This window comes from Pan paniscus, chromosome 7, assembly GCF_029289425.2.
Source record: "Pan paniscus chromosome 7, NHGRI_mPanPan1-v2.0_pri, whole genome shotgun sequence".
NCBI lineage: Eukaryota > Metazoa > Chordata > Mammalia > Primates > Hominidae > Pan > Pan paniscus.
In genome coordinates this window covers 160,417,283-160,429,039 of record NC_073256.2, presented here as the reverse complement: position 1 = coordinate 160,429,039, position 11,757 = coordinate 160,417,283, and the positions used below count along the sequence as shown (strand labels likewise).

Genomic DNA, 11,757 nt, shown 5'->3' with positions numbered 1-11,757 from the left:
CCCACACACACGCACACCTAGCACACACCCACACACCACACACATGCACACCTACCACACACCCACACACACCACACGCATGCACACCTACCACACACCCACACACTCACACCACACACCTGCACACCTACCACACACCCACACCACACACATGCACACCTACCACACACCTACACACTCACACCACACACATGCACACCTATCACACCCACACCCCCACACACCACACACGCACACCTACCACACACCTACACACTCACACCACACACATGCACACCTATCACACCCACACCCCCGCACACCACACACATGCACACCTACCACACACCCACACACACCACACACATGCACACCTACCACACCCACACACACCACACACGCACACCTACCACACACCCACACACCACACACATGCACACCTACCACACACCTACACACTCACGCCACACACGCACACCTATCACACCCACACACCACACACATGCACACCTACCACACACACCTACCACACACCTACACACTCACACCACACACATGCACACCTATCACACCCACACCTCCACACACCACACACATGCACACCTACCACACACCCACACACCACACACATGCACACCTACCTCACACCCACACACTCACACCAGACACATGCACACCTACCACACACACACACACCATACATAAACGTGCACGCCCATCATACCCACACACACACATTTGTGCACAGGCACGCCACGCACTCACACCACAGCACATCACATGCATGCATGTGTACACACGCTGCCCCCGTGCATGGACGTGCTGTGAGCCTGGGAGCCAGGCTCTTGGTGCACTGTGTCAGGGGTGTGTAAAATGAAACCTTTGTGAATTAGACACACAGGTGGCCATTCCAGAGCCCTCCTGTGCACATGTCATGTCGCGTTCAGTCACAGCGCTGTGGACATCCCAGCTCAGAGACGGCAAGGAGCCCTGCATGGGTTCGCCCGCAACGGCGTGCTGGCTCGGTTGAGACTCAGAGGCTGGGATGTCCAGAGGCGGCCCCACCACATCCATTGTGCCCTCTGTGGGCACACCTTGCTCTCCCGCAGAGACTAGAAAGCCAAACACGTTTCCCAAACTCCTTGCAGCAGAGTGTGTGGAGGTGGCTTCGGTGCTGTCGAGCGATGCTAGGTTCTAGGTTTATGGTTTGGAAGGAGGGCGCTCCTGTCTCTGTCGGCGTGCGACACATCCCCAACTTACAGCTGAAAACAGCCATCTGATTTTGGTCATATTTTAGGGTGAGGAATTCGGGGAGGGGTCTTTGGGGCAATTCTTTCCTGAGTCTGTCATATGAGTGTGTTCAGAAGTCACTGGGCTGTGAGTCCAAGATGGGACACCCATGAGGCTGGAGCTCTGGCGGGGCTGTTGCCTGGACGCCACAGATGGTGTCTGCAGAGTGGCGCTCACAGGGTGCTGGACTTTTCCGCATGGGGCTGGTCTCCTCTCGTGGAGCCTCCGAAGATGTCAGGTGGGAGCTGCAGGGCGTTTCTGACGTGGCGCGGGAGCCCTGTGCCTCCACTCCCTTCTCAGACCCCACCTCTCCGTGGGACGGCCCCACAGAACGTGCAGAGCTGTTAAAGGCTGTTGCAGAGGGAGGTGGCACCCTGGGGGCCGCAGCAGCCCGGGGAGTGTGGCTCCCCCGCAGGCGTGGAGACTGGGCTCTAGGTGTTTCGGGGGCAACTCAAGCGGAGATTCTGGAGCCGCTCACATCTGCTGGAATGCAGGCTTTTCGTTGGTAGAAACAGCAAGCGGCCATGAGTGTGACTAATTGGGAACTGGAGGTGAGTAGAGGGTTTCACGGTCTCCTAAACCAACCTGAGGAAACAGGTGGTCATTGTTGGCATTTAACTGTGAATATTTCCAAAGCCCGCCGTAGATTGAAACTCACTGCCGTAGCTGTGCAGGGTGTGGACAGGATGGGGATGGGGGTTGGTCTCAGTAGGGAGGCAGGGTCCCCGTTTTTACTAACATCAGATTTACAGGATCGGCTCGACAAACAGACTGCTTTTTTCTGGCTGGCTGAAAATAAATGGGAGAGAGAAAATAAAACAATACTGGTGCATGAGTTATCTATTGTCACATTAAAAGAATTGCTCTGAAACTTAGAGGTTTACAACGTCAAAAAGCATTTACGATCGCAGTTTCTGTGGGTTGTTCAGAAAAGCCTGCTGGGTGGCGCTCTGTGGCGAGCAGGTCTATGCCACTTACCCACAAAGGCTGAGGGTGCTGAGAGGCTGAAGAAAAAGGCCGACAAATCCTGTTTCTCAGAAAGAAACATTCAACAGTGCGTTGGGAGCAGAAGCCACGGTGCAGGCGGCCGCGAGATCCATGCATCGCTACCCGCGGACCCAGGGCTTAGGTAGCAGAGGGAAAGGGAGTGGGAGCTTCAGAAGGATGTGTAAGACAACTGGCCTACCCCTCAGGAAGAAGCAAGAATGCCGCCTGCTGGTCCACCCTCAGGAGAAGGCAAGAATGCCACCTGCCCCGCAGCCTGTAACTCGCTTAAGGGCAGGATTTTGTGTTTACAATAACATTAAGGTTGTTTTGACCTAAGGACCCAGAACTAGGGTTCATCGGAAGTCCCCATGGCGGCTCAGCATCCAAGATGGAGTCATTTTAGCCTTCGCCACGGGTGGTTCCGGCTGCGTGAGGCCAGATGTTGTCTGGGGTGAAGTGGTCCGAAGGCTCGGCTAGGGCTGGGGGACCCGTCTCCTAGATGGAGCACTGTGCTGCCGGCAGGCAGATGCTGCCCTTTGGCGGGAGGCCTTGGGTTCTTGGCACGTGGTCATCTCTGCACGTCGTCGCCGAGTGTCCTCATGGGTGGCCTCTTCCTCCACGCAGGGATCCCAGAGAGCACAGGGGAGGCCGCAGTGTTCTTTGCAGCCTCATGTCTGAAGTCACACAGTGTCACTCTGCCACATTCCATGCGTGGGGTGTGAGCCTCTAAGGCTGATTCTGCCTTTAGAAAGGAGGGGTATCAAAGACGTCGGAACATATTTCAACAAAGACATGACTATAAAAAATAAAATGATTAAGTGAATTATATCATATGTATAATTTTACGGCAAGAAATGTGAAAATTGAGAGGAAATACATTACCAGAGTAAGTGGAAAACTTGGGTAAATCAAAAAAGGAAGAAATTGGCAAGTCCGTGTAACATTTGTTAGTGCAAAACATGCCAACACCAAATGGTTTTAAAGCTGTCTTCTTCCTCATTGGTAAGGAACAAGTTCTTCTAGTATTTTAAAAAATATTCCAGAAAATAGAAAAAGGTGAAAATTTTTCCAATTCATATTATATAGCTAAAGTAACTTCGTATCAAATTTTGATATAGTATGAGAAAAATATTCCAATTTATTTTGTAAAATGGATGCAAAAATCCAAATAAAATACCATAAATTTGTACACAGTCATTTATTAAGGAAGAGCACACCATAGTCAAGCTTTGATTGCATACATGTAACAGTGACTTGATATTAGGAAGCAGAATATAATACATCAGTACACTAAAGTACACAAATCATGTAATTATGTTGTAATTAGTGAAAAAAGTACTTGGCGAAATTTAGCAGTCATTTCTCATAAAATCTTCTATTTAAAATAAAAGGGGGCCGGGTGTGGTGGCTCCCGCCTGTAATCCCAGCACTTTGAGAGGCCAAGGTGGGCAGATCACTTGAAGTCAGGAATTCGAGACCAGCCTGGCCAACATTGATGAAACCCATCACTACTAAAAATACAAGAATACAAAAATTAGCCGGGTGTGGAAGCACACGCCTTCAGTCCCAGCTACTCGGGAGGCTGAGGCAGGACAATCGCTTGAACCTGGGAGGCGGAGGTTCCAGGGAGCCGAGATCACGCCACTGCATTCCAGCCTGGGCGACAGAGCGAGATTCTGTCTCAAAAAAATAAAGTAAAATAAAATATGGAATTTAAATACTGCACCTAAAAATCACACCTACTTTTTCAAAAAGAACAGATAACATATTAATTGATGAAATATTAGTGATCAGCATTAAAGCTGCGAAAAAGTCAGGGATGCCTGTCTCACTGGTACCCCTCAAGCTGCATTTGGGGATCCTCATGGCAGATGAAGGCAGGCAGATGCAGTAGAGATTGTGCACAGTAGGCCAGAAGTGCTGACATTCTCCCCTCCCTGCAGAAGACAGGGATGCCCATTGAGAAGATCCAAAAGCTTCATTCATCTGATAACCTACAGAACCAATAAGATGCTTTCAGTAAGTGATTGAACATATAAAATTGCTTTTATGTACTGGCAACAAACAGTTATCATAGAAATTGAAATAATAACAATGAATCCTACGTGTAACAGAGTCAAAAGCAACAAAATAATGCCTAAGAATATGTTTAATAGATGGCAAGATGACAAACCAGCACTGGCCACCGGCCCCTCACCCCAGATCAACCCTGGGCAACGGCAGAAGGACACCCTGCCTAGCCCTCTTGGGGGTGGGGCTGGAGACCGGGCCGGACACCCATTATATAGGATCTGAAAGTTCTTCCGAGGTAGGGCACGGCACACTGACACTCCAGAGATGAAAAGCAGAGCACTCTGTCACTTACAGCTCCAAACGAGGAAGGCGTCCAGGTAGGGCTGCATGAGGCACCCGGGGACAGGGTAGCAGACAGCTGGGGCTGCCGGGTGGCTGGTATGTGGACAGCAGGTGGGGTGGCTGGGTTTCTGGGGCTCCCTGTGGATTGGCTAATTTGGGTGATTTTGAGCTCTGGGTCACAGGGCTGTCCCTGATAGTCTGGCCCTTGGCCCTGGGGCAGATTTGGACACATGTGCCGTGGCCTGGAGTGTGAGGGGCCGATGAGGAGGTGGTTGGGTGTGGACTTAACTGGCTGCTCAAGGAGGGAACTGACCGGCCTCTAGGGCCTCAAAACTGGGTCAAGACAGCACATCAGTAATAATAAAACCCAAGATCACCCCACCAAGGCCAGGAGGGCAGGGTGTGTCCCAGAATGGAGGTGACTGGCCCCTGCACAGATGCACCTGCTGCCTGTGGGGTCAGGGTGTCTGCAGGCACTTCCCGATATCCACCCCTTGGATCTCTGGGTCTCACCTCCAGGGACCCAGCCTTGGTGCACAGACCTGCCTTGGCTGAGCATTAGAGCTTCCTGGGCTCGCACTCTGTTGTGTTCTGACTGCCCCACAGCTTTGCCCATCCTCTGCAGGGGCCCGTGCCTTCACACTTGTCCTGACGCTTATGCACCTCCTGGTGTTCTCGTTATCCCCTGTAGGGTTAGTGTGACTTGGTGACGGCTAGCGCATGGCTGTCCCTATAGGCATTTGCCCCCAAGACCCTCCAGGCCGCTTAACCATCACATGGGCTAAAGCGTAGTCCTTCCCAGGATGCTTGCTCAGGCCACCGCCAGTGAACCCTCTGTGACCAGCCCCTGCCTTGAGCCAGGGACCATCCAGGGTCCCACCTTCCACTCCAGGTGGCCCTCCCTCGCCAGGCAGGCCATGGCTGGCTGGTCTCAAAATCCCACTTGCTGTCTGCTTTCTCCCTTCCCTCCCCTCCCCCCTCCCCCTCCCCTCCCCCTCCCCTCCCCCTCCCCTCCCCTCCCCTCCCCCTCCCCTCTCCCTCCCCTCCCCTCCCCTCCCCCTCCCCTCTCCCTCCCCTCCCCTCCCCTCCCCCTCCCCTCCCCCCTCCCCCTCCCCTCTCCCTCCCCTCCCCCTCCCCTCCCCCTCCCCTCCCCTTTTTTTGAGATGAAGGCTCGCTCTTGTGCCCCAGGCTGGAGTGCAATGGCACGATCTCCACTCACTGCAACCTCTGCCTCCCTGGTTCAAGCGATTCTCCTGCCTCAGCCTCCCGAGTATCTGGAATTATAGGTGCTTGCCACCACGCCTGGCTAATTTTTGAATTTTTAATAGAGATGGGGTTTCACCATGTTGGCCAGGCTGGTCTTGAACTCCTGACCTCAGGTGATCCGCCCGCCTCAGCCTCTGAAAGTGCTGGGATTACAGCCGTGAACCACCGCACCCGGCCTTGCTGTCTGTTTTCTTGGCCCTCTCAGAGAGAGAGGACCCAAGAAGGATGTTGCATAGAAAGAGTTTCCAACTTCAGCACAGTTCTAAGAAAGCCTCAGCCAGCCATCAGGTTGCCTTCAAGCCAAAGATGCCCACCAGAGGACTCTTGCCATGGGCAGGAAAACAGCCAGCTCGAGTACCCTCTCTTGCCCTGTCCTTGTCGGGAGCAGCCGGAGGAAGCCCCAGGTTCAGTCCAGCCAAGGAGGTTCCTCCTGCACCCTCTTGGAGAGAGGTCCCGCTGGCACACCTCCTTGTGGCCACACGCAGCCAGCAGGGAGCAGCCGTGATCTGCAAGCATCAGGAATTCATGCCAGTCTTTGCTGCCTTTATCCCTTGCGTGTTAATGTACTTGTAAAATCTCTCCTAGGGAATGCAGCCAGTTCACCTCTCAGCAGCCCAAGTGGGAAAGGAGAAAAATCAGCTGGGCTGTCCTCATCCCCAGTCCCTGGGGGATCTGGGGATAAAGAATAGAGGAGCTGCCAATCCTAGAGAGCACTGGGCTGTCCCTGTGTCCCTTCTGAGATGGGAGACGCCACGTGGGGTGAACTTACGGGCTTGGGCTTTTGAAACAATTCAAAGGGTGAGGCCTCACCAGTAGAGGGCAGAGAAACTACGGCAAGTTCTGGATTTTACCTTGAGTACTGCTATTATTTATTTATTTATTTATTTACTGAGATGGAGTTTCGCTCTTGTTGCCCAGGCTGGAGTGCAATGGCGCAATCTTGGCTCACTGCAAACTCCACCTCCTGGGTTCAAGCGATTCTCCTGCCTCAGCCTCCCAAGTAGCTGGGATTACAGGCATGCACCCCCATACCCAGCTAATTTTGTGTGTGTGTGTGTGTGTCTATATATATATACGTGTATATATATATACGTATATATATATACGTATATATATATATATATATATATATATTTTTTTTTTTTTGTAGAGATAGGGTTTCACCATATTGGCCAGGCTGGTCTCGAACTCCTGACCTCAAATGATCCCCCTGCCTTGGCCTCTCGAAGTGCTGGGATTACAGGTGTAAGCCACCACGCCCAGCCTTGAGTAGTATTATTTAATATCCTTTGAAATAAAAGATAAAAGAAGAATTTTAAGAGGTTTTCATTTTTGACAAAAGTTTGAGCTACAAGATACTGGAAAAAGTTGAATTCTTTGAAAAGTACATTGAATTTACAACAAGCAAGGGGGAATCTCTGGGGGGTGAATTGATGCCGCACAACAAAGAGGGCATTGAGATCCAGGACCGTTTGCCTGCAGCGTTGCAGGGGTCTGGTGTGCTTAGCCAAGGGTCTTGGGGACAAGCTCTGGCCGTGGGGAGCGTAAAACTGAGACCTTGCAGGAAGCAGGACCTTGGAAGGGCCACACTCTCTGTGCAGGGGGGACTACAGAAACCTCTACCCTGCAGAACAGGGAATGAAAAGGGATTTTTCCTGTATCGGCCTGGCTTCTGGGTAGGAAAAAAAACAACTGCCCTGAGATGTACACACAGGCCTGAACTTCAGATGGCTTTGGAGTTGGAGTGGATGCTGCCTGCATAATTGCAGAGGTGCCAAGCCAATAAATCACACCAAAGTGTGGTCTTGCCTTAGTGACATCCCTGGGGCTCCTGGGGAAAGAAGATGAGACTTGGATATGAAGGGAAAGGAATCCCCTGAAATAGGGGCTCCCAGAAGACAGCTTCAAGATTCATGATTTCAAAACCCATTAGGTAACACACCCACTGAGGGCGACATGTTGTAGGCACAGCAAAGGGCAGAATTCGTTCCATGAGACCGCGGAATAATAGCATTTTGGAGAGGCACTGCATGATACATAGTTTTAAATAATTGGAGACGTAAAAGAATAAACTGGGAGGCTGGGCACAGTGGCTTATGCCTGTAATCCCAGCACTTTGGGAGGCCAAGGCAGGCTGATTGCCTGAAGTCAGGAGTTCAAGGCCAGTCTGGCCAACATGGTGAATCCCCATCTCTACTAAAAATACAAAAAAAATTAGCCAGGTGTGGTGGCGGGTGCCTGTAATCCCAGCTACTTGGGAGGCTGAGGCAGGAGAATCTCTTGAACCCAGGAGGTGGAGCTTCCAGTGAGTTGAGATCGCACCACTGCACTCCAGCCTGGGCGACAGAGCGAGACTTCATCTCAAAAAAAAAAATAAATAAATAAACTGGGAACAAGATAAAATAGACAAGATTCCAAGGTATAAAAACAGGAGTATTTGAAAGAAAAAGCAAACAATCATGTGAGTTCTTGTATTAAAAGCTACATGTTTATTTTCTGTGCAGGGAAGAGTGTATCACAGCCATTGGGAACTTTCTTCACCCATCAAAGCCTCAGGGCTGAAGCATCCTGAACAAGAACTCAGGAGAGTGAAAGAAACAGTTACCTGTCGGCTGCAGCTGGTACCAGCTCCCCACCCTGTACAGAGACCGAAGCGTCCTCTCTCTCCCCATCACCCAGCACCAGACTCTGCCCCGTGACCTCAGCCTGCACCTGCTTCCTGGCTCCATCCAGCCTTCCAGCCTCACTAGATCATCATGGGCCACTGGCCAACACACAGGGCAGTGCCGAGCCCAGGCCGTGGTCACACATGGCTGGTTTAGTAGCTGAAAACATTGTTTTTCACTGGCCTCACAGTAATGGCACCTGCCCCCATTTTCTGTGATTGAATTTTTGGATCCTGCTACCAGGTTATGATAGATTTTATGGTATGTCTCAAGATGTTGAGATAAAGGTAATAAAACAGCTATAAAGTCCTGGCTCAAGAAGTGTTACAAACCCAAGCAGGGTAACTACAAGAAAACTGCACCCAGACACAACATAGTAAAATTGCTGAAAACCAAAGATGAATAGAACACTTAACAGTTGGAGGAAAAAAGCCACATTACCTTCATAAGGACACCAATCACACTAACATCTGACTTCGAAATAGAAATATAAAAGCCAAACTACAAGGGAATGTGATCTTCAAAATATTGAAAGAATTTAATTGTTAAGTGAAATAATTAACTGCCAACCTAAATTCTATTCCTAGTGGAAATACTCTCCAAGAATAAAGGTGAAATAAATACAGACTCACACAAGAGAAATCAAGAGCGTTCTTCCTCAGGAGACATGAGCTGATTGGTATAGAAGAGGTGTTTGAAACGTCCTTAGAGGGAGGGCTAGAGACACAGGGAGGAGAAACCTTCAGAACACACCTTCCATCAAGGGCCAAAAAAGTCAACTATCGATTCTTTGAAAGTGCCCCAAACTCATAAATCTCTGGTGATGCTGACCAAGAAAACAATGAAGGAAGGCACCTTGCGATGGGGAAGGAAAAGGGGAGATTGCTGGAGATCTGTGGACATTAAAAATAGGCACATATACACTATGGAATACTATGCAGCCATAAAAAAGGATGAGTTCATGTCCTTTGTAGTGACATGGATGAAGCTGGAAACCATCATTCTCAGCAAACTATCGCAAGGACAGAAAACCAAACACTGCATGTTCTCACTCATAGGTGGGAATTGAACAATAAGAACACTTGGACACAGGGTGGGGAACATCACACACCGGGGCCTGTCGGGGGGTGGGGGGAGGGGGGAGGGATAGCATTAGGAGATATACCTAATGTAAATGATGAGTTAATGGGTGCAGAACACCAGCATGGCACATGGATACATATGTAACAAACCTGCACATTGTGCACATGTACCCTAGAACTTAAAGTATAATGATAATAGAAAAAAAAATAGAGCACAAGGAACATGCTAACAAATTTGAAAGTTTCGATGAAATGGAAAAATTCCTAGAAAATTATAACTACCAAAACTGAAAGAAGAAAGATAAATGACCCCACATTTGTTAAATAAATGGGATCTGTCATGAAAATATTCCACGCAGTGGAACCTCTAGTCACAAATGCTTCACCAGTGAATTCTACTAAACATTTAAGGAATAAATAGCACCCATCTCACACAAACTCTTCTAGAGCCGAGGCATCATGGGAACAGCAACTCCACCTGTCATGTTTCACCTCCAGGAGAACGTGATACCCAAACTCAACAGAGAAAAAATAAACTTACAGACCAGTCTCACTCATGAACATAGACAGAAATCCTCAACAAGATATTAGCATATAAGACCTGGCAGTTGGCCAGGCGTGGTGGCTCACGCCTGTAATCCCAGCACTTTGGGAGGCTGAGGTGGGTGGATCACGAGGTCAGGAGATCGAGACCATCCTGGCTAACACGGTGAAACCCTGTCTCTACTAAAAATCAAAAAATTAGCTAGGTGTGGTAGTGGGCGCCTGTAGTCCCAGATACTTGGGAGGCTGAGGCAGGAGAATGGCGTGAACCCGGGAGGCGGAGCTTGCAGTGAACCGAGATCGCGCCACTGCACTCCAGCCTGGGCGACAGAGCGAGACTCTGTGTCAAAAACAAAAAACAAATAAACAAAAAATCCTGGAAGTATGTAATGAACATATTAAATTGAGTCATCTCTCTCTCTCTCCTCCTGCCTCTGTGTGTGTGCTGGTGTGTGTATATATATATATATATATATATTTCTACAAACCAATGAAAAAATGACTGGCAGCCCAGGAGGCAATATGCGTAGAATTGAACAAACACTTCACAAAAGAAGATGCCCCGTGGCCAATAAACATGAAATGGTGACCAACCTCATTAACATCAGGGAAATGCAATGCAAAGCAGAAGATATATCAGCACATTCATCAAAATGTAGAAAATTGAGGAGACCAACCACACCGAGCACTGGGGAGGTTGTGGGGCGAAGAGAGCTCTGTGCACAGCGGTGGGGAGGGCACACGTGGAAGGTCCTCCCATTGCCTGCGAGGTGGCAGGGCTGGAACGTCTGTGCTGGCTTCCTTCCTCCCTCATGGCTCTGTGGCTGGGACAGCTGCAGGCTGGCCAGAGCCGCTCCACTGGAGTCGCATTTCTGGGGCCTCAATTCCTGCTGTCAGCTGGGTTCCCCGATTTCTTTCCATGTAGCCTCAGGCTCTCTCCCTCTGCACGTGGCTTCTCCACCTGGTGTCTTTAGAGGGGCAGGTGGGCTTCATCCATGGTCACCTCTGGCTTCCAAGAGGCATAAGACAGAGCTGCCTAGTCCTCGTGAGACTCAGACCCAGAATTACAACATAGGCCCTACCCAGATCCATGAGGTGTGGACTACAAGGGCGCAAATACGGGAGGCAGGTTAACACCTGCACCACCTGCACCAACATCCCCACCATCGTGTGCCCAGACGATGGCGAGTGAGAAAGCAACCGCACAGGCGTACGTAGGGGATGCCATGATGTAAAAATTTTAAACCAGCCTGACAGACACTGTGTATTAAGCACATCTTTAGCAAAGATACAGACACATTTGGAGGGCAAGGATAGCCCCGTGTGAAGGATAGGGTTACCTCTGGGTCTCACTCTGTTTCCCAGGCTGGAGTGCAGTGGTGTGATCTCGGCTCACTGCAACTTCCGCCTCCTGGGTTCAAGCGATTCTCCTGCCTCAGCCTCCCGAGTAGTTGGGATTACAGGTGCGTGCCACCATGCCCGGCTAATTTTTGTATTTTTAGTAGAGACGGAGGTCTCACCATGTTGGCCAGGCTGGTCTTGAACTCCTGACCTCAGGTGATCCGCCCGCCTTGGCCTCCCAAAGTGCT

General features: G+C 50.1%; 1 long non-coding RNA gene across 1 annotated transcript in view; it reads left to right on the top strand.

Annotated features, from left to right (window-relative positions):
• Positions 1–10,593, top strand: part of LOC117981537 (uncharacterized) — a 58,263-nt gene extending 47,670 nt beyond the window's left edge. The window contains exon 2 of the long non-coding RNA XR_008626537.1: positions 8,382–10,593. This is a non-coding gene — a long non-coding RNA (uncharacterized LOC117981537). The remainder of the gene's footprint in view (positions 1–8,381) is intronic.
• Positions 10,594–11,757: the final 1,164 nt, after the last annotated feature.